The 27,321-nt window shown below is 41.8% G+C and overlaps 1 protein-coding gene across 2 annotated transcripts in view; it reads left to right on the top strand.

Annotated features, from left to right (window-relative positions):
• ccdc92 (coiled-coil domain containing 92) overlaps window positions 1-27,321 on the top strand; it is a 223,229-nt gene that overhangs the window by 145,038 nt on the left and 50,870 nt on the right. Inside the window, exon 1 of one of the 2 annotated variants that reach the window (XM_060931252.1) lies at window positions 11,511-11,668. The exons of the other annotated variant lie outside the window; for it this stretch is intronic. The gene's annotated coding sequence lies outside the window, so the exon portion shown is untranslated. Of the gene's footprint in view, window positions 1-11,510; window positions 11,669-27,321 lie in introns of those variants that run through there. 2 annotated transcript variants of the gene reach the window in all.

Below are 27,321 nucleotides of genomic sequence, written 5' to 3'. Positions count from 1 at the left end.
AGTGGCACTGGGTCACTAGTGTTTATTGATGATGTGACACAGGACAGAAGCAGCCGGATGAATTCTGAGGTATTCAGAGACATACTGTGTGCTCAAATGCAGCCAAACTGATTGGTCGGCGTTTCATAATACAGATGGACAATGACCCAAAACATAAAGCCAAAGCAATCCAGGAGTTTATTAAAGCAAAGAAGTGGAATATTCTTGAATGGCCAAGTCAGTCACCTGATCTCAACCCAATTGAGCATGCATTTCACTTGTTAAAGACTAAACTTCAGACAGAAAGGCCCACAAACAAACAGCAACTGAAAACCGCTGCAGTAAAGGCCTGGCAGAGCATTAAAAAGGAGGAAACACAGCGTCTGGTGATGTCCATGAGTTCAAGACTTCAGGCAGTCATTGCCAACAAAGGGTTTTCAACCAAGTATTAGAAATGAACATTTTATTTACAATTATTTAATTTGTCCAATTACTTTTGAGCCCCTGAAATGAAGGGATTGTGTTTAAAAAATGCTTTAGTTCCTCACATTTTTATGCAATCATTTTGTTCAACCCACTGAATTAAAGCTGAAAGTCTGAACTTCAACTGCATCTGAATTGTTTTGTTCAAAATTCATTGTGGTAATGTACAGAACCAAAATTAGAAAAATGTTGTCTCTGTCCAAATATTTATGGACCTAACTGTATATAAATCTATTAGCTTTTTAATTCAACAAGGACACTGAGGACAAATTTTGTTGTGTTTTGTTTGTGTGTGTGTGTGGGGGGGGGAGCACATCCATGAGAAACTAAGGGAAACTGTACACTGCTACATGTACATAAAGATATCGTGGACACCATGGACTTGACCCCTATTGCTGCTGCCTTCTCGTCTTTCAATGACAAGAGAATGCACTACTTTGGTTCCTTCAGTTAAGCAAGGTACATTTGAACATTGTGTGTGTATTTACTCACATGTAAACACGGTATAAAGTACCAAACCCATGGTAAGAGGGTGTTATCCTCTCAACAATACTAAGTAGACGTAATTACATTATAGTATCATTGGTTCTGTTTCCTATAGAAAAAAAATACATGGACGAAATGTACTCTAATAGAAACATTAAACTTAGCTTTACTCCACAAAATTTGCCTCTCAAAATGCGGGAAATAGCGTTTTAGAGAGTTAAAAATTCCAAAATTTCCGGGAGGGGGCATGTCCCTGGACCCCCCTAGATTTGGCGCGCCTTCAGCACGCAACACGTCACTCCCAATCCAAATCTTCCTGCTGCCACCTCTGAGTAGATGTGGATTAATAAACTCTATTCTTGGTAAACTCATAGATCTGATTATTCTGCCATTACAGCATTGGGAAAAGTGGAGAAAAAAAAGCAGTCAAGGTAGATGTAATGCAAACAGAATTACTGTATTGTTTTGGAATATTTTGTAACATGTCTAATGTTTTGTTATGCATTTATTAAGGAGTCTTATTTTTATTCATTCTTTTAGTCCTGGGTATGACTTTAAACTGCAACCGGTGGTGAGTCTCAGGTCTGGGACGACTTGAGTACTGGGGAAAGTGGAGTTACCCCTTAGTCACCATTGCTCTCAGGTCCGCTCTGACCTGGAGGGGTAGCGCCTGCCTGGGTTCCAGCTGTGAATTAAGTGGTACATCACCAATAATTGGCAGCAGGGTGCTTTTCTGTGCAATGTGGCAGATGAACCCAACAGGGTCAATGCCACACCACCAGATGGCATGCAGAAGAGCCACTCAAATGGCCAACGGATGGCATCACTTGGCAAGTCAGGTGTCACTGCAGGGCAACTTCCATACCCATCAGGTCTGTGGCACTTTTGTGCATCACTTGGCATCAGGTCTGGAGGTCCAGAGAGACAACATGATGGGGGCACGACATTGCTTGTCTTACCTTACTGTGCAAGGTGCTTCGTTAGGAGAGGAGAATAGCATACGAGAGCTCATGAGGCCAGACATTCCATCGTGGCTCGGCTGGGCCGTTCGTGCCGCCGCTGCTGGTGCAGGCGTTGCGGCCCATCTGCGTTTATGCACATCCTAATGAAGCAGTTATCATCGCTAGCAATGGACAGCTGACAACAATGATGATTTTTATGTACAATAATGCAACAACAACAACAAAAAGTAAATAATACATAAAACACTCGGGGGCATGCGGTTATAGGAAACGAATCAGCGACAGGGTGGTGAGATGTGGCTCAGTGCCAAGTGGAGTTACTGTTAGCAACTCAAAGTTGATTATTATTTATGAATAGCATTCCTAAATTTATTTATTTATTTATTTATTTATTTTCCTTTAACAGCATGACCTGAAGTGTTTTATTCCTCTTATTCCACACCAATTTGCCAGTGACTACAAAATATTATTGATTTAAGAGCAGCACATCATACTTTTCCTCAATCTATCATTGCATTCAATGTTGTGGAACATCCACTAAATAGATTATCACTATATCACTTACATTTTAGCAGCTAAACAGTTGCTTTCTCTCTTGATCTTGGTAAAAAAAAAAAAAAAAACTGTTACTGACTGCTACGCTAACACTGGAGACTCCTTCCATGAACATTCAATAAAAATTTCCTTACAGAAAACTTCACCAGACCACCATTTACATGTGAAACAGGGATTATAAGTGAAAATTATTCTGTTCTTTTTCAATTTTGTGTTTATGACAAGGCACATGTATGAAGCATTTCTCATCTCATCTCATTATCTCTAGCCGCTTTATCCTTCTACAGGGTCGCAGGCAAGCTGGAGCCTATCCCAGCTGACTACGGGCGAAAGGCGGGGTACACCCTGGACAAGTCGCCAGGTCATCACAGGGCTGACACATAGACACAGACAACCATTCACACTCACATTCACACCTACGGTCAATTTAGAGTCACCAGTTAACCTAACCTGCATGTCTTTGGACTGTGGGGGAAACCGGAGCACCCGGAGGAAACCCACGCGGACACGGGGAGAACATGCAAACTCCGCACAGAAAGGCCCTCGCCGGCCACAGGGCTCGAACCCGGACCTTCTTGCTGTGAGGCGACAGCGCTAACCACTACACCACCGTGCCGCCCGTATGAAGCATTTGTTGTTGCTTATTCATTTTCTGTTAGCTCCTGTTCTCACGTATATGATTATATAAATATTAATTCCCTCACTACTCTGTAAGACAAAAATCACAACTTGTCTTGTTACTGAGAAACCGTGAAATCTAACCTCGCTGTCCTGAAGACTTTCCTGTGGTGGAAAAACTTGTTGTTACAAAGCACTGACACTGGAGACTCCTTTCGTGACAGCTCAATAAATGTCTTGTTACAAAACACCATGATGTGATTAGATGCTTTCTTTGTTAAATAACACTTCTTCTTCGATGACATGAAGTATCCGCTTTATGCCGGGATCAGACTGCATGATATTTTTGTCTTTCACGATCGTCACCGTGTCAGATTAGGTGATCATGGTGCTGTAAATTCTTGCTGTGTCTTGGTCAGGAGACTGGCAACACTTCAAGTTTGACCCTGATCAATCATTGTTCATGTTCTTGCGTGTCATCGGGGAGGAGGGTCAAGAAATCTTCAATCAAGGCCATCAAAGAACACTTCATTGGAATTGCGAGAAAACACAAAACAATCTGAAATGCTAGAGTTTTTGTTGAGGTGCCATGGGGCGTCGCAGAAGCTATATTGCTGTTTCTTGATTGGGGCCAGCTTACCTCCAGACCTCAAACTCTCGCAGTTACCAGAGGACAAGGCCCCTGCTGTAACCCTAGCTGTATAGGCGAGAGGCCGAGGGCTACTGAAACAGAGATCGGCACTGCATTCATACACCTTAAAGAATTGGTTAGTACTGGACAGGAGACTGACTGGGAAGACCAGATTCTGGCATGAGAGGGACTTTGACTGACTGACCTGATACCTCCAGAGTCTGATCTGAACCTACACACCAGATGGATCCCTACATTCTGCTACTACTGGTTGTCTGGCCCCTCATCATCATCACTCCTACCCAGCCCGCTCAAGACTGCTGTCTGTCCTGGTTCCCTGTTGGTGGAATGACCTTCCCATTGAGGTCAGAACTGCTGACTCTCTGACCACCTTCTAGCACAGACTGAAGACCCACCTCTTCAGGCTGCACCTCTGCCCTTCTTCCCTGCCCATCAGTCTAGACCAACCCAGGCTGTGTACTGTCTAGCCTGGGGTTAGCCATTGGAGTTTCTTCTCTGTGGTTGGTTTGTTTCCTTGGGTGTTTTCTGAGTGTTGGTATTTCAGCAGAATATTACACTTAGTGTTATTCTGTCCCTTGTTCAGTGGGCACTAGAACTTTCTTATCTAGCAGTTCAGCACTTCTTGTTGTACATCGCTCCAGATAAGAACATCTGCTAAATGCCATGTAACATAACGTAATATCATACGACAAGACCCATTCATCATTCACATTCTTCTTCTGGCTGCTCCTGTTAGAAATCACCACAACGGATCATCACGATCATGTATTTGATTTAGCATAGTTTTTACACCAGATGTCCTTCCTGGCACAACCCTCCCCAATCTATCCAAGCCTGGGACCGGCACTAAGCATGCACTGGCTTGTACAACCCCAATGGCTGGGTATTTTTTACCTAATCTCCATGTCTTTGGACTGGAAACCAGAAAACCCAGAGGAAACCCAAGCAAACACAGGGAGAACACACAAACTCCACACAGAAAGACCTTCATCGACCATGAGATTCAAAACCGGAGCCTTCTTGCTGTGAGGCGACAGTACTAACCCCTGCACCACCTTGTTCAGATGTTCAGATTTGTCTGCTACATCAAAATCAGGCTGAATAATGTGTGTAGTCTGATCCTGAGATTAGATTACGTCTGCTTTTCCTGTCCCTGTGAACTGTGAATTAGCTGTTACTTATGATTCTGAATAAATAGTTTCCTTAGTAATAGAGCAGTGGCTACAATTATTGACACCTTAACGATCGTTTGGCCATTGCAAAAGTAAAATAAACTTTCAATATGTAATTTGTGCATGAATAATTACTCAAACTTCCACTGGAAAAAAAAAGAGTTGATTCCCGATTACTTAGTGTATCAGATCACATGACAATGTTCCACAATTATTGACACCTTTGTCCACAGTTATCGACACCGTTCCACAATTATTGACACCCAGATCATTATTTATGAAAAAATAATCAGTATGTGGTATTAAGTTAACAAAACATAATTTTTATTTAAAATTTGTTTTTCATAGACTTATATTTAATACAAAATATCGTTTATATAAATATATGGATGTCAGTGTTTACGTAAATGAGGAAGTAATTCTAATGCTTGTAAACAAATGAACTGATAATGTTTAACCTGTCAGAAAATATTTTTGGTCCACTTTCTAAGTATTTTCATCAATCACATTTTGTTAATCATTCATTGTTGTTTGTATTAATTTCTAGTTTTGTTGTTTAACAATAAATGTCAATGGGCAATTGAGATTGTAACCACATGAAAATCCAGGTCAAAGGTCACATGTCATTCCTCGAACCAAAATATAAAATGTCTACTGATATTGTAATATGTGGTAGATATTTACAACAAACTGCGAAGAAAAAAAATCTGAATGGAATAGAAAAATCTGAATATTTCAAGCATGTAATTTTTTTTATATGCTAGGAATTTAATTCTGGTCTAATTCTATTTACTGCAATCGGATTCCAAATACTCTATAAACATTCCATTCTGTTATGAATCAGAAAAAAATTATTATAAATCACTGCACTGCACTTTTATTTTTTTTAAGTACTTCAACAATGTTACACAAAGATCGATCCATAACAGTTGCAAATGTCCCTTAATTCCACAGCATGTCAATAATGTCGAAATTCTCATTTCAAGAATTTGCTTGGGAATGCACCACCTGTGGATGACCCCGATGAAGACATCCCCGTTGTTATAGACAACCTAGACATGGCCCATTCACAATCGAAGAATACATCAGTGTCAAAAATTCTCTTAAGGAAGGAAAGAGCGCTGGACCAGACAATATTCCTCCTGAAGTCGTGAAGCATTGTGATCTTGATGACATTATACTGGACTTTTATAACCAAGCGCTCGTGTCTGGAGGTAAACCGCAACAGTGGTCCCTTTCAAACATCTATCCAGTTCCAAAATCGGGAAACTTATCAAACACTGATAACTACCAAGGTATTAGTTTAACCTGTGTCATTGTGAAGATTTATAACTGTATGATTCTCAACCGTATCCGCGACCATATCGACCCTCACCTTCGGAAAAATCAAAATGGATTCCAGGAAAATAGGTCTACAATAAGTCACATCTTGGCTCTGCAGAGAATTATTGAGGAGGCCAGAAAGAACAACTTATCCGTTGTTCTTACGTTTCTGGATTTCAGGAAAGCCTTTGATTCAATCTGTCGGGGTAAAATGATAAAGATCCTCAAGGCTTATGGAATTCCCCCAAGGCTTCTAAGAGCAATTGACGCGATGTACACTGGTACCCAAGCAAAGGTGATGACCCCTGATGGTGAGACTAGAGATTTTGAAATCTCTGCTGGTGTTCTGCTGGGCGACACACTAGCCCCTTACCTCTTTGTGATAGCCCTTGATTATGCTCTTCGAAAAGCCATCGATGGACGGGAGCATGAATTCGGCTTTACAATAACTCCCAGGCGTTCGCGCGGATACCCGGAAAAGAACATCACTGACTTGGACTTTGCTGACGACATTGCACTGCTATCTAACGATGTCAATCGGGCACAAAGATTGCTGTACAGTGTCGAGAGGGAATGCAACCGTATCGGCCTAGCTCTCAATGACAAGAAGACCAAGGTGATGTTGCGTGGTGTGTCATTTCCTGGGCCTCTGTTTACAAATGATGGTAGTACAATTGAGGAGGTTAATGATTTTAAGTATCTCGGCTCATGGGTTAATTCCACTGACCAGGATATTAAGGTGAGAAAGGCTCTTGCCTGGAAAGCGTTAAATGACTTAAGTAGAGTTTGGAAATCTAGTGTCTCCCGTGAGCTTAAGATCAGGCTCTTTGTGGCAACTGTGGAGTCCATGCTACTTTATGGGTGTGAATGCTGGTCATTAACATTGACCCTTGAAAGATCACTTGATGGTGCCTAAACTCGGATGCTCCGTACAGCCCTTGGCATCAGTTGGCAGAGCTTCGTGCCAAACGAGGAACTTTATGGTACTTTCCCAAAAATCTCGGACAAAGTGGCCTGGCGGAGACTTGGACTCGCTGGCCATTGCTTTAGGCATAAAGATCTGCCTGCGGGGGAGCTTCTGCTTTGGGAACCCCTCCATGGCCACAGAAATCGGGGACGCCCTCCTACAACCCTCATTGACACCCTTAGGAGAGACGTCAACGCATTATCCACTGCTGAGCTAGCAGAATGCATGGCCAACCGGGAAGACTGGTCATCCAGGCGTGAAACTCAGCTGAGGCCGCCATAGTAGTAGTAGTATGTCGATAATGGCAATTCACAAGTGAAAGTGATCACTATTATCGACACCTCACACACGTGACTTCTCAAACGTGCGTTTAGATACAAAACGGCGACTGTCAAATGAAAGAGTAAGAAACAAAGTAGGTTTTGACAAGGAGATCATGAAATATCTGTGAATTTGATAAGTAAAAACCATGAGTTGGCCTAGTGGTTAGCGTGTCTGCCTCTCAATCGGGAGATCGTGAGTTCTACTTGCGGTCGGGCCATACCAAAGACCATCATAAAAATGGTACCTACTGCTGTCTGGCAAGGCATGCTGCAATACAGATGTGAGTGGGGAGTCAAACTCTCGTGGTTACCAGAGGACTAGCCCTGCACTGTAACCCTGGCTATGTAATAGGCGAGAGGCTGAGGGCTACGGAAACGGAGATCGGCGCCACATGGCGTGGGAAAGGACTTTGACTTTGATAAGTAAAAACATGTCCATGATCTTTCCACCATGCTTACCTGCGAAGATAACATTCAGGTTTTACTCAAATTGCTGATTGTGCTAAAAAAATTCCATTTCAGGTAACGAGCTGTGTCATCAGACAACAAGATCAAAGGGCGAAGGGGTCTTCTGGTTGATTAATTAACCAATAATAACTGTTGGGACTGAAACTCACCTTTGTAAAAAAAAATTATTGGTAAATCTGAAAAGGTGTCGATAATTATGGACTGTCGATAATTGTAGCCGCTGATCTAGTATTAATGAGTTTTTAAAGACCTAAAAACACATAATATATGCCCATATGCTGCTTTTTAAAAGGTTATGCTTATTTATTTTATTTTATTGATATGCTGCTGGGGCAGCACAGTGGTGTAGTGGTTAGCACTGTCGCCTCACAACAAGAAGGTCCTGGGTTCGAGCTGAGTGGCCGATGAAGGCCTTTCTGTGCAGAGTTTGCATGTTCTCCCCGTGTCCACATGGGTTTCCTCCGGGTGCTCCGGTTTCCCCCACAGTCCAAAGACATGGAGGTTAGGTTAACTGGTGACTCTAAAATTACCGTAGGTGTGAATGGTTGTCTGTGTCTATGTGTCAGCCCTGTGATGATCTGGCGACTTGTCCAGGGTGTACCCTGCCTTTCGCTCATAGTCAGCTGGGGTAGGCTCCAGCTTGCCTGTGACCCTGTAGAACAGGATAAAGCGGCTAGAGATAATGAGATGAGATGAGATATGCTGCTGGGGCGGCATGGTGGTGTAGTGGTTAGCACTGTCACCTCATAGCAAGAAGGTCCTTGGTTCGAGCCGAGCGGCCGATGAAGGCCTTTCTGTGTGGAGTTTGCATGTTCTCCCCATGTCCGTGTGGGTTTCCTCCGGGTGCTCCAGTTTCCCCCACAGTCCAAAGGCATGCAGGTTTGGCTAATTCATGGCTCTAAATTGACCGTAGGTGTGGGTGTGAATGGTTGTGTGTCTCTATGTGTCAGGCCTGTGATGACCTGGCAACTTGTCCAGGGTCAGGGGCGTAGCTGGGGGGGGGTTGGGTTCCTGGGGTGCCCGTGACCCCCCTTGTTTCAATAGCCGTATAAGAATATTAGAAAAGCGCCCACTGTCATTTTTCTAACTTTTTTTTTTTAAACTAGATTGTCACCTCAGCCTCATAAGACTGTGACTATTCAGAACTTGAACCACAACATGGATAACATCATGGAGAAGCTTTCGGCTTTGCAAAGGAAAATGGATTCGATTCGATTCGGAGACCAGAATGGACAAACAGAGTAGTCGTGTAAAGGAATGCGTCTACTCGCCCCAAGACCAAGCAATCCCAATCTTATCTGCTTTTGGCTCCCTCAGACACCACTGGCCTTGGGGGGAAACAATTCCCCCCCCCCCCCCCCCCCCCCCGGAGGTCACTGCTGTTAGACTCTCTCATATTCCTCCCCCCTCTTCCCACGGTCGCCGCTTTTACCCCCAGTGTGACAAGTCGGTAAGCGCCGTCTGGCTGCAGGACCGGACTGCTTGTTTGCGCTGGGTTACCTATACCTCCGCCCTCTCCCTCACCCCCTTCCCCCTCGAGTCCCAAGTCATGTGTAACGTGTACTGTTATTTTTGTGCTTATGTGCTGAGGTGTTTTTTTTTATGTTCCCACACTGTACTCCCCACAAGAGCATAGTGTGGGGGTTGCTTTTTTCCTCCTCCCCTCCCCTCATGTTACTACTGTATTTTTCATCCCTGTCTTCCTGTCCTGTCTACTCCCCCTGTGTCAATTGTATGTATGTGTATATGTACGGACGGGTTGACGGATAATTTCGCTGGTACTTGTGACTAGTGACAATAAAGGGTTCATTCATCATTCATTCATTCACTAGGGTTTCTATAACCTTGACTTCCTGTGGTTTGGGCGCGAAAACCCAGTTTGTTACTTTTCAAAGGGGGTGTACTCATTTACGCTGAGCACTGTAAGTTTTAGTGTGCTGTTTCTAGAACGCATCATCAAGAAAACGGGGAAGAAACAGCAATAATGGAAGAACTGGTTTCTAAGCTACGGAAGCCGAGAGAGGCCCTTCATATAATCCTTTTTTTTATTCACCTTGTTATCCCGAGATAACAACATAATTAATTCAGGATCTCGAGAAAACAACACAACTAATTCGAGATCTCGAGAAAACAAAACCGTTATTCCGAGATAACGACATAATTAATTCAGGATCTCGAGAAAACAACACAACTAATTTGAGATCGAGAAAACAAAACCGTTATTTCGAGATTTCGAGTAAACAGCTGAGAAATGGTTCATTCAGGTATGCCAAGAGACTTGTGATATGCTGACTTTGGGGCTATTTCTCATTCTGTATAGACGCAACTTTGGGCATTAGAATGTCTGGAATAATCGATCACCTAATAAGGCAATATTTTGATCAGGGGTTGACACAGGGAGAGATTGCATTAAGTCTTTTAATAAGGGATAATTTCAAAATTAGTCCGCGGCGCCTCCGCAGAAGACTGGCCCAGCTTCGTCTCTACCGACGGAGATACAGTGATCCAGCTCATCTCATCTCATTATCTCTAGCTGCTTTATCCTTCTACAGGGTTGCAGGCAAGCTGGAGCCTATCCCAGCTGACTACGGGCGAAAGGCAGGGTACACCCTGGACAAGTCGCCAGGTCATCACAGGGCTGACACATACAACCATTCACACTCACATTCACACCTACGGTCAATTTAGAGTCACCAGTCACCACGGGGAGAACATGCAAACTCCGCACAGAAAGACCCTCGCCGGCCGCGGGGCTCGAACCCGGACCTTCTTGCTGTGAGACGACAGCGCTAACCACTACACCACCGTGCCACCCAGTGATCAAGCTGAGATCATGAAATAATTGTTTTGCTTTTTCAAGATCACGGAATAATTGTCTTGTTTTCTAGAGATCACGGAATAAATGTTTTGTTTTCTCGAGATCTCAAATTAGTTGTGTTGTTTTCTCGAGATCCTGAATTAATTATGTTGTTATCTCGGGATAACAAGGTGAATAAAAAAAGATTATATGAAGGGCCTCTCGCGGCTTCCGTACTAAGCTGCCTAAAACTAGCAATGGTAATTATTTTTTTGGTACATGATGTACTCAGGCTGCCAGTCAGTGTGACCCCTCCCCTTTTAACAATCCTAGCTCCGCCCCTGAGGGTGAACCCCGCCTCTCACCCACAGTCAGCTGGGATTGGCTCCAGCTTGCCCGTGACCCTGTAGAACAGGATAAGCAGCTACAGATGATGGATGGATGGATGGATGATATGCAGCTGTGGTCTGAGCCCTCAAACAGTGTTTCATTGTATAGTAATGTGCAATGACAATAAAGAATCTGTCTATCTATCTAATGTGAGGATTATTGGTGTGTGTGTGTTTTATTTATTTATTGATTTGTCCTTTGAAGAGTAATGCTTATGACGTTATGAGATTTGGTTGATGCTAACTGTTGCTAGCTAGTGTTTGTGACTCGGTTTCCCAGCATGCTTTGCTTTATTGTCGTTGCTCGGGGTGATAGAGAGAGAGAGAGAGAGGGATGGATGGATGGACGGACAGACAGACAGACTCATGCTCTCTCTACTGACGGAGGAGGACAGAAACCCAACCGGAGATAATATCAGGATGAAAATAAACACTATGTCGCACCGTGTCCATGTTTGGAAACGCATTACTCTGACTCCGTGAATATACTGAAGGTACGTGTTCACGCATGACTGAGTATTTTGTTAGTATTAATAATAATAATAATAATAATAATAATAATAATAATAATAATTTTTGGAGAGAGAGAGAGAGAGCATCCTGATCCTCGCGCGTGCACCTGCCTGCCATGACAATGCTAACATGCTAACTGCGCAGTAATATAACTGTAAAATAAACCCTCCGCCTTCATAAAGACACTCAAATACGCTTTTAAAACCTTTAATAAATATCTCATTTCCTCCCAAACCTATTCCTTGTGGTCTGCGTGTCCGGTAAGAGCGGCGTTCTGCCGGTTGTGTCTTTTACACTAGTTGAGTTGTCAAAATGGTTGTCATTGGTGATGAAAGTGACTTTCCCCTCAGGGTCGTTTGGAAAGCACTCGAACACTTTCCCAGGATTGAACACGCTTTCTTCTTCTTCTTCTTCTTGTCCTTCATGTCCGCAATGCAGCTGCTGTTTATAATAACGGATGTGCCTTTGGGCTTTACCACACAACTGCGCAATATACCGGTTAACCGTTTATATCGCGATATATCTGTATGGCAGATTGGTATGCACCTGCATGTGTATAAAGTATTCATTTAAACATAGATAGTATGTATCTGGATATAGACGTAGTATGTACTTGAGTAGACTGTAGTACACATGAAGTATTCATTTATCTGTAGTATGAGAAGCATGCATTTAAGCACAGCATGCACTTGGATATAAATGTCGTGTGTATTTAGACATAACTGTAGGATATACCTGAGTAAAGATTTATTTAGACACGATATTTATATGGATATAGACGTAGTATGCCCTTGAATATAGATGAAGTATACGTTTATCTGTAGTATGAGAAGCATGCATTTAAACACAGCATGCACTTGGATATAAATGTCATATGTATTTCGACATAACCGTAGGATATACCTGAGTAAAGATCTATTTAGACACGATATTTATATGGGTATAGACGTAGTATGAATTTCAACATAGTATGCACTTGAATATAGATGAAGTATACATTTATCTGTAGTATGAGAAGCATGCATTTAAACACAGCATGCACTTGGATATAAATGTCATATGTATTTCGACATAACCGTAGGATATACCTGAGTAAAGATCTATTTAGACACGATATTTATATGGATATAGACGTAGTATGCACTTGAATATAGATGAAGTATACGTTTATCTGTAGTATGAGAAGCATGCATTTAAACACAGCATGCACTTGGATATAAATGTCGTATGTATTTAGACATAACTGTAGGATATACCTGAGTAAAGATCTATTTAGACACGATATTTATATGGGTATAGACGTAGTATGAATTTCAACATAGTATGCACTTGAATATAGATGAAGTATACATTTATCTGTAGTATGAGAAGCATGCATTTAAACACAGCATGCACTTGGATATAAATGTTGTATGTATTTAGACATAACCGTAGGATATACCTGAGTAAAGATCTATTTAGACACGATATTTATATGGATATAGACGTAGTATGCACTTGAATATAGATGAAGTATACGTTTATCTGTAGTATGAGAAGCATGCATTTAAACACAGCATGCACTTGGATATAAATGTCGTATGTATTTAGACATAACCGTAGGATATACCTGAGTAAAGATCTATTTAGACACGATATTTATATGGGTATAGACGTAGTATGAATTTAAACATAGTATGCACTTGAATATAGATGAAGTATACATTTATCTGTAGTATGAGAAGCATGCATTTAAACACAGCATGCACTTGGATATAAATGTTGTATGTATTTAGACATAACCGTAGGATATACCTGAGTAAAGATCTATTTAGACACGATATTTATATGGATATAGACGTAGTATGCACTTGAATATAGATGAAGTATACGTTTATCTGTAGTATGAGAAGCATGCATTTAAACACAGCATGCACTTGGATATAAATGTCGTATGTATTTAGACATAACCGTAGGATATACCTGAGTAAAGATCTATTTAGACACGATATTTATATGGGTATAGACGTAGTATGAATTTAAACATAGTATGCACTTGAATATAGATGAAGTATACATTTATCTGTAGTATGAGAAGCATGCATTTAAACACAGCATGCACTTGGATATAAATGTTGTATGTATTTAGACATAACCGTAGGATATACCTGAGTAAAGATCTATTTAGACACGATATTTATATGGATATAGACTAGTATGCCCTTGAATATAGATGAAGTATACATTTATCTGTAGTATGAGAAGCATGCATTTAAACACAGCATGCACTTGGATATAAATGTTGTATGTATTTAGTCATAACCGTAGGATATACCTGAGTAAAGATCTATTTAGACACGATATTTATATGGGTATAGACGTAGTATGAATTTAAACATAGTATGCACTTGAATATAGATGAAGTATACATTTATCTGTAGTATGAGAAGCATGCATTTAAACACAGCATGCACTTGGATATAAATGTTGTATGTATTTAGTCATAACCGTAGGATATACCTGAGTAAAGATCTATTTAGACACGATATTTATATGGGTATAGACGTAGTATGAATTTAAACATAGTATGCACTTGAATATAGATGAAGTATACATTTATCTGTAGTATGAGAAGCATGCATTTAAATACAGCATGCACTTGGATATAAATGTTGTATGTATTTAGACATAACCGTAGGATATACCGGAGTAAAGATCTATTTAGACACGATATTTATATGGATATAGACGTAGTATGCACTTGAATATAGATGAAGTATACGTTTATCTGTAGTATGAGAAGCATGCATTTAAACACAGCATGCACTTGGATATAAATGTTGTATGTATTTAAACATAACCGTAGGATATACCTGAGTAAAGATCTATTTAGACACAATATTTATATGGATATAGACGTAGTATGAATTTAAACATAGTATGCACTTGAATATAGATGAAGTATACATTTATCTGTAGTATGAGAAGCATGCATTTAAACACAGCATGCACTTGGATATAAATGTTGTATGTATTTAGTCATAACTGTAGGATATACCTGAGTAAAGATCTATTTAGACACGATATTTATATGGATATAGACGTAGTATGAATTTAAACATAGTATGCACTTGAATATAGATGAAGTATACATTTATCTGTAGTATGAGAAGCATGCATTTAAACACAGCATGCACTTGGATATAAATGTCGAATGTATTTCAACATAACCGTAGGATATACCTGAGTAAAGATCTGGTATGTATTTCAACATAGTATTTATATGGATGTAGATGAAATATGCATTTAAACATGGTATGCATCTGAGTATAGATGTATTATATATTTAGACATAGTATGTACATGGCTATAGATGGAGTATATATTTAGTTGTAGTATGAGAAGTATGCATTTAAACATAACATGCGCCGGATATAAACGTAATATGAATTTAGACGTAGTATTTGCATGGATATAGATGAAGTATAGTATGCATTTAGTTGTAGTATGAGAAGTATAGATTTAACCGTGGGATATACCTGAGTAAAGATCTGGTATGTGTTTAGACATAGTATTTATATGGATATAGAGGAAGTATGCATTTAAACATGGTATGCACCTGAATATAGATGAAGTATACATTTATCTGTAGTATGAGAAGCATGCATTTAAACACAGCGTGCACTTGGATATAAATGTTGTATGTATTTAGACATAACCGTAGGATATACCGGAGTAAAGATCTATTTAGACACGATATTTATACGGATATAGACATAGTATGAATTTCAACATAGTATGCACTTGAATATAGATGAAGTATACATTTATCTGTAGTATGAGAAGCATGCATTTAAACATAACACGCGCCTGGATATAAATGTAGTACGAAGTTAGATGTAATATTTGTTGGATATAGATGAAATATGCATTTAAACATAGTATGAACCTGAGTATAGATGTAGCATGTCTTTAGACGTAGTATTTACATGGCTGTAGATGAAGGATACATTTATTTGTAGTATGAGAAGTATTCATTTAAACATAGTATGCACTTGAGTATAGATGTAGTATTTATATCGATGTAGTATTTACATAGACATAGATGAAGTATGCATTTGAACATGGTATATACCTGAATATACATGTAGTATGTATTTAGATGTACTGTAGTATTTACATAGATGTAGGTGAAGTATACATTTATTTGTAGGATGAAAAGTATGCATTTAAACATAGTATGCACCTGCATGTAAATGTAGTATGTATTTAGAAGTAGTATTTATATGAATATAGATGAAGTATACGTTGAACTATAGTATATACCTGAATATAGATGTAGTATACGTTTATTTGTAGTATGAGAAGTATGCATTTAAACATAGTATGCACCTGAATGTATGGTAGATGTAGTATATATTTAAACGTAGTATTTATATGGATATAGATGAAGTATGCATTTAAAAAGTACGCACCTGAATATAGATGTAGGTGAAGTGTACATTTATTTGTAGTATGAGAAGTATGCATTTAAACATAACATGCACCTGGATATAAATGTAGTATGAAGTTAGATGTCATATTTGCCTGGATATAGATGAAGTATACATTTAAACATAGTACGCACCTAAATACATACATGTAGTATGTATTTAGACGTAGTATTTACTTGGATATAGATGGAGTATACATTTAAACATAGTATATACCTGAATATAGATGTAGTATGAATTTAGACGTAGTATTTCCATGGATATAGATGTGTATGTTTATTTGTAGTATGAGAAGTATGCATTTAAACAGTATGCACCTGGATATACCGGTAGATGTCGTATGCATTTAGTATACATAACATGAGAAATATGCACTAAAGATGTAGTATGCATTGACGTTTAGCATAAACCCTAAATATAGTATGCATTATTTCTGTTTAAAGTCAAAGTATACAAAGGTAACGATTTCTGACCAATCACAGCTCAAGATTTACATCGAATGTTGCGGATTATAATCCTGGTATTCCTGTGATCTCGAATCTAAAATAGAAAGTTTTTCTTGTAATAAATTTTGTATTTTGGTGATTTTAAAAGTAAAAAGTTCCTCAGTTGTTTAATATAATAGAACATTTTGTTTGTAACTGCTTACAGAATAAAACACTGTGTTGTGGTTGTGTTGTGCTCTTCTGGGAAAATAATCAATGATAAGGGTGGTGTGGTGTGGTGTGATGATGCTGAGTCACTACTACAAGGTTGATGAATTTCCAGTAACGGCACACCCTGAAGTGTGTTACTCCTCTTAACACCACTGCGTTTTGATGCATTAATGAACATGTTGTACTTTTAACCGTTTATAGTTGCATTTAATGTCCTAAAATATCCCTGAAACCAGTTAGTTCCTGTTCTGTCTTATGTTATAGCAACACTTTTTCCTTACATTCCCTCAACTGACTCTTTTTTTTTTTTTCTCTTGTTTGTCCTGTTACCGAAAAACTGGGTAAAGATTCTGTCATGAAGACGGGTAGAACTGACACCGATTACGGTTTACAGCTTATTTTTCATGCAGATTTTAATCTTTTTATTATTAGGTTTCGATTTTGTCAGTTAGTTGTTCTTATGTAAGGGATCATATCTGTCTCCAAAACAAAGCGGAGGACTCTTGAATCACCCTTAAGGGGTTTATGTCGCGATAATGACCGGCTCGTTGTACACTTATTACACGTTGTGCTTATTACACGGCAACTTCTGAAAGAAATCAATAATTTGACACAAAACATTGACTTTAAAAATGACTTCAGTCCTCCTTTAACTTGCTTTATTTCTTAATTAACGTGTTATTCAATTACGTTTTCGGTTTTAGTAACCTTATATCGTGACTCGTATTGGCAACTAACTGCAATTAAATTTTATACTTATCGGCCTATTCGGTTTTTAGCCGTGTTGAATTTAGTTCGTTAGGTCCACGGCAGGCGTCGCTTATCCGCGCGATCTTCACGAGACTTGTGCGAGACTTCGAAACGTGAAGTGTCAGCCAGGTGTCAGCACCGCCATTTTGAAAACTGTTTTCCAAACGAAATATTGCACAAAAACGAGTTTAAATGACGATTACTGCCTACTTTTTTCAAACGTTCCTGATCGCTATCAAAACAAACAAAACTTCCGGCTTGATCACATCAGCATTCGAAAGAGGGCGCGCGCGTCTTTTGACAACGTTGGCAGACGTCGGTCACTTTGATTTCCGCTGTAGGTTTTACTTCCGTCCTACGACGTCTCGCACAGGTCTCAACGAATCTCGTTTACGGCCATTGCTTTGACATATGGACTGATGTATTACAGAGCGTATTTCAAATACTCATAATTTGCTATAGCAGTGACAAAATAGCGATCAAAAATGCATTCCGACATTTAATAAAATGAGAAATAGAATTTTGATTTTAAAAAATTGCTTTCAGTTCTCCTTTAACAATGAATTTATTGATTTGAAACATATTATTTTATTGCCTCCGCTAATGACGTGGTTCATGCAGAAATAACAGATCGTAGAATGCATAATTGACCACTCAGAAGAAAATTAATCAACACCTTGTCTTCTGACACAACCAATTTTGCATATTTTTCTATCACCATTGAATGATAAAATGCTTTAACCTCCTAGGGCCTAGCGGTCACATACGTGGACAGCACTTTTTAGAAATTCAGAACAAGAATCCACATATGTGGACATACTTTTTCTCAAAAAGTACATCTTATCAAAGATGATGCTTAGTTTTTATTCTAATCAGGTTCTAATAAGCCCAAATAGCAAAGAGAAATAAAAAAAATGCATGTAAAAAAACAGCTTGGGTCTTAGGAGGTTAAACAGTATTGTTTTACTTTCAGTTCCAGTTGAATATGGAAACGTTAATAGCAGGTTTTGTTGTTAAAGGCTCACTTATGAACAAAAGTTACTTATCAACTTTACCTGGGCAAATGGGACAGTAAGGGTCCAGTCCCACATCACCGATAACTATAACTCCAACTCTGACTGTACGTCTGGCTGAATTCAGTTCCAGTGTGGAGCAGAAACACCACATCTATAATCCCGCTTGGTCCTGTTACTCAGGGAAATAAACGCATGCAACTTCGGAATAGTCATGGAAGTTTTTTCCATTATTCCGGGTCGTACTGTATAGCTTGGACTTCAAAACAACCCATGCACACACTCCGGTGGTTGATATAATACTGATAGGTCACAGATTACAGAAATGTATAATAAAAAAGGATACAAAATACAGCATGATTTTAATCCAGATGCATCACGGATGCTAATAATTTACGGATTGGTCACGGACGTTTCAGTATATTACAGATTGGTTACCGATTTCATACGGATGATGCCCAAGTTTATAATTAAAATATCTTGCGTGCATGTCTATGTTTATTAATTTACTATTGATATTTCACGGAAAATCGCATATCCGTGAATAAAAGATCCGTGCTTTGTTATATTTTTTTTATTTTCTGTGAATCCGTATTCCGTGACTTCATGATGCCAGAAGGATGTCTCATCTCATCTCATTATCTCTAGCCGCTTTATCCTTCTACAGGGTCGCAGGCAAGCTGGAGCCTATCCCAGCTGACTACGGGCGAAAGGCGGGGTACACCCTGGACAAGTCGCCAGGTCATCACAGGGCTGACACATAGACACAGACAACCATTCACACTCACATTCACACCTACGGTCAATTTAGAGTCACCAGTTAACCTAACCTGCATGTCTTTGGACTGTGGGGGAAACCGGAGCACCCGGAGGAAACCCACGGGGAGAACATGCAAACTCCGCACAGAAAGGCCCTCGCCGGCCCCGGGGCTCGAACCCAGGACCTTCTTGCTGTGAGGTGACAGTGCTAACCACTACACCACCGTGCCGCCCCCAGAAGGATGTACACAGGAAAAATATCATGTGCTCAGACAACGTCACATGTAAACACTTACCTGATTGGTCACATGTTTTATCAGATCAGGTCCAGGCCTGGAAAAATCACTCCAGAAGCAATCTCGCCAATACGGCTAAACCCAGACCTGGGCTGTAGGGATCGTTATTGGACCATTGTGAGCACCAACCACATAAACTCCAGGGGACTGATTTATTTATAGTTATCATTCTTGTGGGACCAGGCCTTAAATGCAGCTTGTGCGTTTTTTTTTTCTTTTTTCTTGCTGATAGTTTGTCGTAAAGGTGTTAGAATTACTGCTGAACACAAATATCTCCAAGATCCTGTCGATCGACTCAAAAGTCTTGTGACTGCCTCGAATATTCTTTCAGATCAGTGTATATCAGGTATAATCTAAAGCGTGATCGATCTAGAGACCTGGTAGGACATTTTTGATTCTCTGTTCCAGGACGCACAACTTGCAACATGACACAAAACTCCTCATCAGGTATTCCGTCTTTAGGTATGAGTGGGAATGAAACTTCTGCCCTTTCACGTGCAAGCCTGACACCCCGTGAACACCAAAGAAGGAAACCGTGCATATGTTCTTTGTAGAACGTCCAAATCGTTGACATGATTCACAGTCACAGCGCTGGTGCCTGCTGTCTGTTTTATGCCAAGTGTTGGTTACGAGCTGCGTCAGTAAGTCAGAATGACACCTCGACTTGGAAGCAGAAATTATTACGCTGATGACACCAAGTCCAAATAATTACCATGAAATATCGACCCGAGTCGTTTAAAAAGCTTGTACTTGCTGTACTTTTATTTACGTACACACAGTGTGTGTTAATCAGCCTCTAGCCTTCATTTCTGTTTCTGTTCGCTGCAGAGTTTTGATTGTTTGTTTTATCGTAGAGTTTTTGGCTTATTGCCGAAGTTTTCTTTCTTTCTTTCTTTCTTTCTTTCTTTCTTTCTTTCTTTCTTTCTTTCTTTCTTTTGCTCAATTTAGGTCAGATGTAAATTGATGTATTGCTGCCATAAAGCAAGAGCCAGAAATTTCGGCTTCATATCATCGGGTGATTGCTTTCCAAAGCCCTGGGTAAAAAGTGTGTGTGTGTAAGCGATACTGTCAGACTTTCCTCTGATGCTGTAGCTCATTGATTATTAATGCTGAAGAGGAAATGCAGCATGGTCAGAGAGAGAGAGGGGAATCTGTCTCGAGGGCATGGACATAGATAGACCAGAGCTCAGCAACTGAGGATGTTGTGACAGAAAAGGAAGGAGAGATAACCAGAGAGAGAGAAAGCAAAAAAGAAAAGAAAAGAAAAGAAACCTGAGAGGTGGTGGAGCAAAAAAAAAGGGAGGGAGGGAGTGGGGGGTTTTGTGTGTTGTTTCTTTGTTTTTAACAGAGGGCAAAAGGTTGATGGGACAAAGGTGGAGAAGTGAGTGAAGCGGGGAAAGGAAGCAACAGAAAAGGAGGAGGAATGAGCCAATAAGGAAGTGGAGAAGGGAAGGGGCAAACAAAACAAAACACAAAATGAAAAGGTGAAACAACAGAAAAGGAGATGAAGGTGGGGTTTACATTAGACCGTATCAGCGGATCATCAGATTAACGTTTTTAAAACGATTAGTGTGCACACAGCAACACCAATACATGGATACGCTCAGCTCCGCAGGCATCCTGCGCTCCAAATCACTCCGCCCTGAACAGCGAGTGCCCTCTGGAGGGTGCGCACTCCGGCCCTGCGCAGCTCACAGAGCGCGCGAGTGAAGCACACGAGCAATGATTCGGGACTGAGCCGCTGTGTGTGAGATCCCAGCGCATATCACTTACCATTTGCAAGTGGAAGGATGGCAAGCCTAAAGACAATCATAACTACACAATGGGCAGTATTTGCATCAGTATTTGCAGTATTTTCATACTTTTATACTCTTTAATGAAAGGTGATACAAGGCGGAAGTCCGCGCCGTTTTTCAGCAGTCGCGTCACATGACCAGCGCCAGCGAATCAGGAAGGTGGATGTCACAGTGACGTTGTCCAATGACGACGCCAGCTAGAGCTCAGCACAGTGTATCCGCGTATTCACAATGTTTACACAGCACCGGACCAGACACGATCTAGATTGAATACGTGGACCCTGGCAGATTCCCGTTTCCCGGCGTTTCCAGGCGTTTTAACGTAAACGGACAGTGCATCCGCGAAGAAAACGAGACAGATACGGTCTAATGTAAACTTGGCCGAAGTGAAAGAGTAAAAAAGGAGGTGAAGAAGTAAAGGGGTAAAACAAGAAAAGTAGAGGAGTGGAAAGTTTGAGAGGGGAGAGAGAAAAGAGAAGCGGAGAAACAAAACAAGGTGGAGACGTGAAGGAGACAAAATAAGGACATGGAGAAGCGAAGGAGACAAAATAAGGACATGGAGAAGCGAAGGAGACGAAAATGGTGGAGAAGCAAAGAAGCCGAAATAAGGAAGTGGAGAAATGAAGGAGACAAAATAAGGAGGTAGAGAAGTGAAGGAGCCAAAATAAGGAGGTGAAGTGAAGGAGACAAAAGAATGAGGTGGTGAAGCAAAGGAGCCAAAAAGGAGGTGGAGAAGCAAAGGAGCCAAAACAAGGAGGTGGAGAAGCAAAGGAGCAAAACAAGGAATTGGAGACACAAAGGAGCATAACGAGGTGGAGAAATAAATGAGCAAAACAAGGAGGTGGAGAAACGAAGGAGCCAAAATAAGGAGTTGGAAAGGCGAACAAGGCAAAAAAGGAGGTGGAGAAGCAAATGAGCAAAACAAGGAGGTGGAGAAGCGAAGGAGCCAAAAGAATGAGGTGGAGAAGTGAAGGAGCAAAACAAGGAGGTGGAGAAGCGAAGGACCAAAACATGGAGGTGGAGAAGCAAAGGAGCCAAAAGAATGAGGAGGAGAAACGAAGGAGCCAAAAGAATGAGGTGGAGAAGCAAAGGAGCCAAAAGAATGAGGTGGAGAAGCAAAGGAGCCAAAAGAATGAGGTGGAGAAGCGAAGGAGCAAAACAAGGAGGTGGAGAAGCGAAGGAGCAAAACAAGGAGGTGGAGAAGCGAAGGAGCAAAACAAGGAGGTGGAGAAGCGAAGGAGCAAAACAAGGAGGTGGAGAAGCGAAGGAGCCAAAAGAATGAGGTGGAGAAGCGAAGGAGCCAAAAGAATGAGGTGGAGAAGCGAAGGAGCCAAAAGAATGAGGTGGAGAAGCGAAGGAGCCAAAAGAATGAGGTGGAGAAGCGAAGGAGCCAAAAGAATGAGGTGGAAAGCGAAGGAGCAAAAGCATGAGGTGGAAAGCGAAGGAGCAAAAGAATGAGGTGGAAAGCGAAGGAGCAAAAGAATGAGGTGGAAAGCGAAGGAGCAAAAGAATGAGGTGGAAAGCGAAGGAGCAAAACAATGAGGTGGAAAAGCGAAGGAGCAAAACAATGAGGTGGAGAAGCGAAGGAGCAAAACAATGAGGTGGAGAAGCGAAGGAGCAAAACAATGAGGTGGAGAAGCGAAGGAAACAAAATGAGGTGGAGAAGCGAAGGAGCAAAAGAATGAGGTGGAAAAGCGAAGGAGCAAAAGAATGAGGTGGAAAAGCGAAGGAGCAAAACAATGAGGTGGAAAAGCGAAGGAGCAAAACAATGAGGTGGAGAAGCGAAGGAGCAAAACAATGAGGTGGAGAAGCGAAGGAAACAAAATGAGGTGGAGAAGCGAAGGAGCAAAAGAATGAGGTGGAGAAGCGAAGGAGCAAAACATGGAGGTGGAGAAGCGAAGGAGCCAAAAGAATGAGGTGGAGAAGCGAAGGAGCAAAACAAGGAGGTAGAAAAGCAAAGGAGCAAAAAAAGGAGGTGGAGAAGCGATGGAGAAAAAAGGTGGAGAAGCGAAGGAGCAAAAGAATGAGGTGGAGAAGCGAAGGAGCAAAAGAATGAGGTGGAGAAGCAAATGAGCAAAAGAATGAGGTGGAGAAGCGAAGGAAACAAAACAAGGAGGTGGTGAAGCGAAGGAGCCAAAAGAATGAGGTGGAGAAGCGAAGGAGCAAAAGAATGAGGTGGAGAAGCGAAGGAGCAAAAGAATGAGGTGGAGAAGCGAAGGAGCAAAAGAATGAGGTGGAGAAGCGAAGGAGCAAAAGAATGAGGTGGAGAAGCGAAGGAGCAAAAGAATGAGGTGGAGAAGCGAAGGAGCAAAAGAATGAGGTGGAGAAGCGAAGGAAACAAAACAAGGAGGTGGAGAAGCGAAGGAGCAAAACAAGGAGGTGGAGAAGCGAAGGAGCCAAAAGAATGAGGTGGAGAAGCGAAGGAGCCAAAAGAATGAGGTGGAGAAGCGAAGGAGCCAAAAGAATGAGGTGGAGAAGCGAAGGAGCCAAAAGAATGAGGTGGAGAAGCGAAGGAGCCAAAAGAATGAGGTGGAGAAGCGAAGGAGCCAAAAGAATGAGGTGGAGAAGCGAAGGAGCCAAAAGAATGAGGTGGAGAAGCGAAGGAGCCAAAAGAATGAGGTGGAGAAGCGAAGGAGCAAAAGAATGAGGTGGAGAAGCGAAAGAGCAAAAGAATGAGGTGGAGAAGCGAAAGAGCAAAACAAGGAGGTGGAGAAGCGAAGGACCTAAAAAAGGTGGAGAAGCGACGGAGACAAAAGGTGGAGAAGCGAAGGAGACAAAAGGAGGTGGAGAAGCGATGGAGAAAAAAGGTGGAGAAGCGAAGGAGCCAAAATAAGTATGTGGAGAAGCGAAGGAGCAGAACAAGGCTGTGGAGAAGCGAAGGAGCCAAAACAAGGAGGTGGAGAAGCGAAGGAGCCAAAACAAGGAGGTGGAGAAGCGAAGGAGCCAAAACAAGGAGGTGGAGAAGCGAAGGAGCCAAAACGGAGGTGGTGAAGCGAAGGAGACAAAAAGGAGGTGGAGAAGCGAAGGAGACAAAAAGGAGGTGGAGAAGCGATGGAGCCAAAATAAGGAGGTGGAGAAGCCAAGGAGCCAAAATAAGTATGTGGAGAAGCGAAGGAACAAAACAAGGAGGTGGAGAAATGGAGACAAAACAAGGAGGTGGAGAAGCAAGGGGAACAAAATAAGGAGGTGGAGAAACAAAGGAAACAAAATGAGATGGGGAAGCGAAGGAGCCAAAAAAGGAGGTGGAGAAGCGAAGGAGAAAAAAAGGTGGTGAAGTGAAGTAGAAAAAGGGTGGAGAAGCAAAGGAGCCAAAACAAGGAGGTGGAGAAGCAAAGAAAACAAAACAAGGAGGTGGAGAAACGAAGGAGCTAAAAAAGGTGAAGTGATGGAGGAAAAAGGTGGAGAAGCGAAGGAGCCAAAATAAGGAGGTGGAGAAGTGAATGAGCCAAAATAAGTATGTGGAGAAGCGAAGGAGCCAAAAGAATGAGGTGGAGAAGCGAAGGAGCAAAACAAGGAGGTGGAGAAGCGAAGGAAACAAAACAAGGAGGTGGAGAAGCGAAGGAGCAAAAGAATGAGGTGGAGAAGCAAAGGAGCCAAAAGAATGAGGTGGAGAAGCGAAGGAGCAAAACAAGGAGGTGGAGAAGCGAAGGAAACAAAACAAGGAGGTGGAGAAGCGAAGGAGCAAAACAAGGAGGTGGAGAAGCGAAGGAGCAAAAGAATGAGGTGGAGAAGCGAAGGAGCCAAAAGAATGAGGTGGAGAAGCGAAGGAGCCAAAAGAATGAGGTGGAGAAGCGAAGGAGCCAAAAGAATGAGGTGGAGAAGCGAAGGAGCCAAAAGAATGAGGTGGAGAAGCGAAGGAGCCAAAAGAATGAGGTGGAGAAGCGAAGGAGCCAAAAGAATGAGGTGGAGAAGCGAAGGAGCAAAAGAATGAGGTGGAGAAGCGAAGGAGCAAAAGAATGAGGTGGAGAAGCGAAGGAGCAAAAAAAGGTGGTGGAGAAGCGAGGGACCTAAAAAAGGAGGTGGAGAAGCGAAGGAGCCAAAAAAGGAGGTGGAGAAGCGAAGGAGACAAAAGGAGGTGGAGAAGCGATGGAGAAAAAAGGTGGAGAAGCGAAGGAGCAAAAAGGTGGAGAAGCGAAGGAGCCAAAAAAGGAGGTGGAGAAGCGAAGGAGACAAAACAAGGAGGTGGTGAAGCGAAGGAGCCAAAAGAATGAGGTGGAGAAGTGAAGGAGCAAAAGAATGAGGTGGAGAAGTGAAGGAGCAAAAGAATGAGGTGGAGAAGCGAAGGAAACAGAATGAGGTGGAGAAGCGAAGGAGCAAAAGAATGAGGTGGAGAAGCGAAGGAGCAAAAGAATGAGGTGGAGAAGCGAAGGAGCAAAAGAATGAGGTGGAGAAGCGAAGGAGCAAAAGAATGAGGTGGAGAAGCGAAGGAGCAAAAGAATGAGGTGGAGAAGCAAAGGAGCAAAAGAATGAGGTGGAGAAGCGAAGGAGCAAAAGAATGAGGTGGAGAAGCGAAGGAGCAAAAGAATGAGGTGGAGAAGCGAAGGAGCAAAAGAATGAGGTGGAGAAGCGAAGGAAACAAAACAAGGAGGTGGAGAAGCGAAGGAAGCAAAACAAGGAGGTGGAGAAGCGAAGGAGCAAAACAAGGAGGTGGAGAAGCGAAGGAGCCAAAAGAATGAGGTGGAGAAGCGAAGGAGCCAAAAGAATGAGGTGGAGAAGCGAAGGAGCAAAAGAATGAGGTGGAGAAGCGAAGGAAACAAAACAAGGAGGTGGAGAAGCGAAGGAGCAAAAGAATGAGGTGGAGAAGCGAAGGAGCAAAAAAAGGTGGTGGAGAAGCGAGGGACCTAAAAAAGGAGGTGGAGAAGCGAAGGAGAAAAAAGGTGGAGAAGCAAAGGAGCCAAAAAAGGAGGTGGAGAAGCGAAGGAGACAAAAGGAGGTGGAGAAGCGATGGAGAAAAAAGGTGGAGAAGCGAAGGAGCAAAAAGGTGGAGAAGCGAAGGAGCAAAAAGGTGGAGAAGCGTAGGAGCAAAGGAATGAGGTGGAGAAGCGAAGGAGCAAAACAAGGAGGTGGAGAAGCGAAGGAGACAAAAGGAGGTGGAGAAGCGATGGAGAAAAAAGGTGGAGAAGCGAAGGAGCAAAAAGGTGGAGAAGCGAAGGAGCAAAGGAATGAGGTGGAGAAGCGAAGGAGCAAAACGAGGTGGAGAAGCGAAGGAGCAAAACGAGGTGGAGAAGCGAAGGAGCAAAACAAGGAGGTGGAAAAGCGAAGGAAACAAAACAAGGAGGTGGTGAAACGAAGGAGCCAAAAGAATGAGGTGGAGAAGCGAAGGAGCCAAAACAATGAGGTGGAGAAGCGAAGGAGCAAAAGAATGAGGTGGAGAAGTGAAGGAAACAAAATGAGATGGAGAAGCGAAGGAAACAAAATGAGGTGGAGAAACAAAGGAGCAAATGATTGAGGTGGAGAAGCGAAGGAGCAAAAGAATGAGGTCGAGAAGCGAAGGAAACAAAACAAGGAGGTGGAGAAGCGAAGGAGCAAAAGAATGAGGTCGAGAAGCGAAGGAAACAAAACAAGGAGGTGGAGAAGTGAAGGAGCAAAAGAATGAGGTCGAGAAGCTAAGGAAACAAAACAAGGAGGTGGAGAAGCGAAGGAGCAAAACAAGGAGGTGGAAAAGCGAAGGAAACAAAACAAGGAGGTGGTGAAACGAAGGAGCCAAAAGAATGAGGTGGAGAAGCGAAGGAGCCAAAACAATGAGGTGGAGAAGCGAAGGAGCAAAAGAATGAGGTGGAGAAGTGAAGGAAACAAAATGAGATGGAGAAGCGAAGGAAACAAAATGAGGTGGAGAAACAAAGGAGCAAATGATTGAGGTGGAGAAGCGAAGGAGCAAAAGAATGAGGTCGA

The sequence above is a fragment of the Neoarius graeffei genome, chromosome 10 (assembly GCF_027579695.1).
Source record: "Neoarius graeffei isolate fNeoGra1 chromosome 10, fNeoGra1.pri, whole genome shotgun sequence".
Lineage (NCBI taxonomy): Eukaryota > Metazoa > Chordata > Actinopteri > Siluriformes > Ariidae > Neoarius > Neoarius graeffei.
Note: the sequence above shows the minus strand (reverse complement) of the source record. Positions and strands in the feature narration are given on the sequence as shown.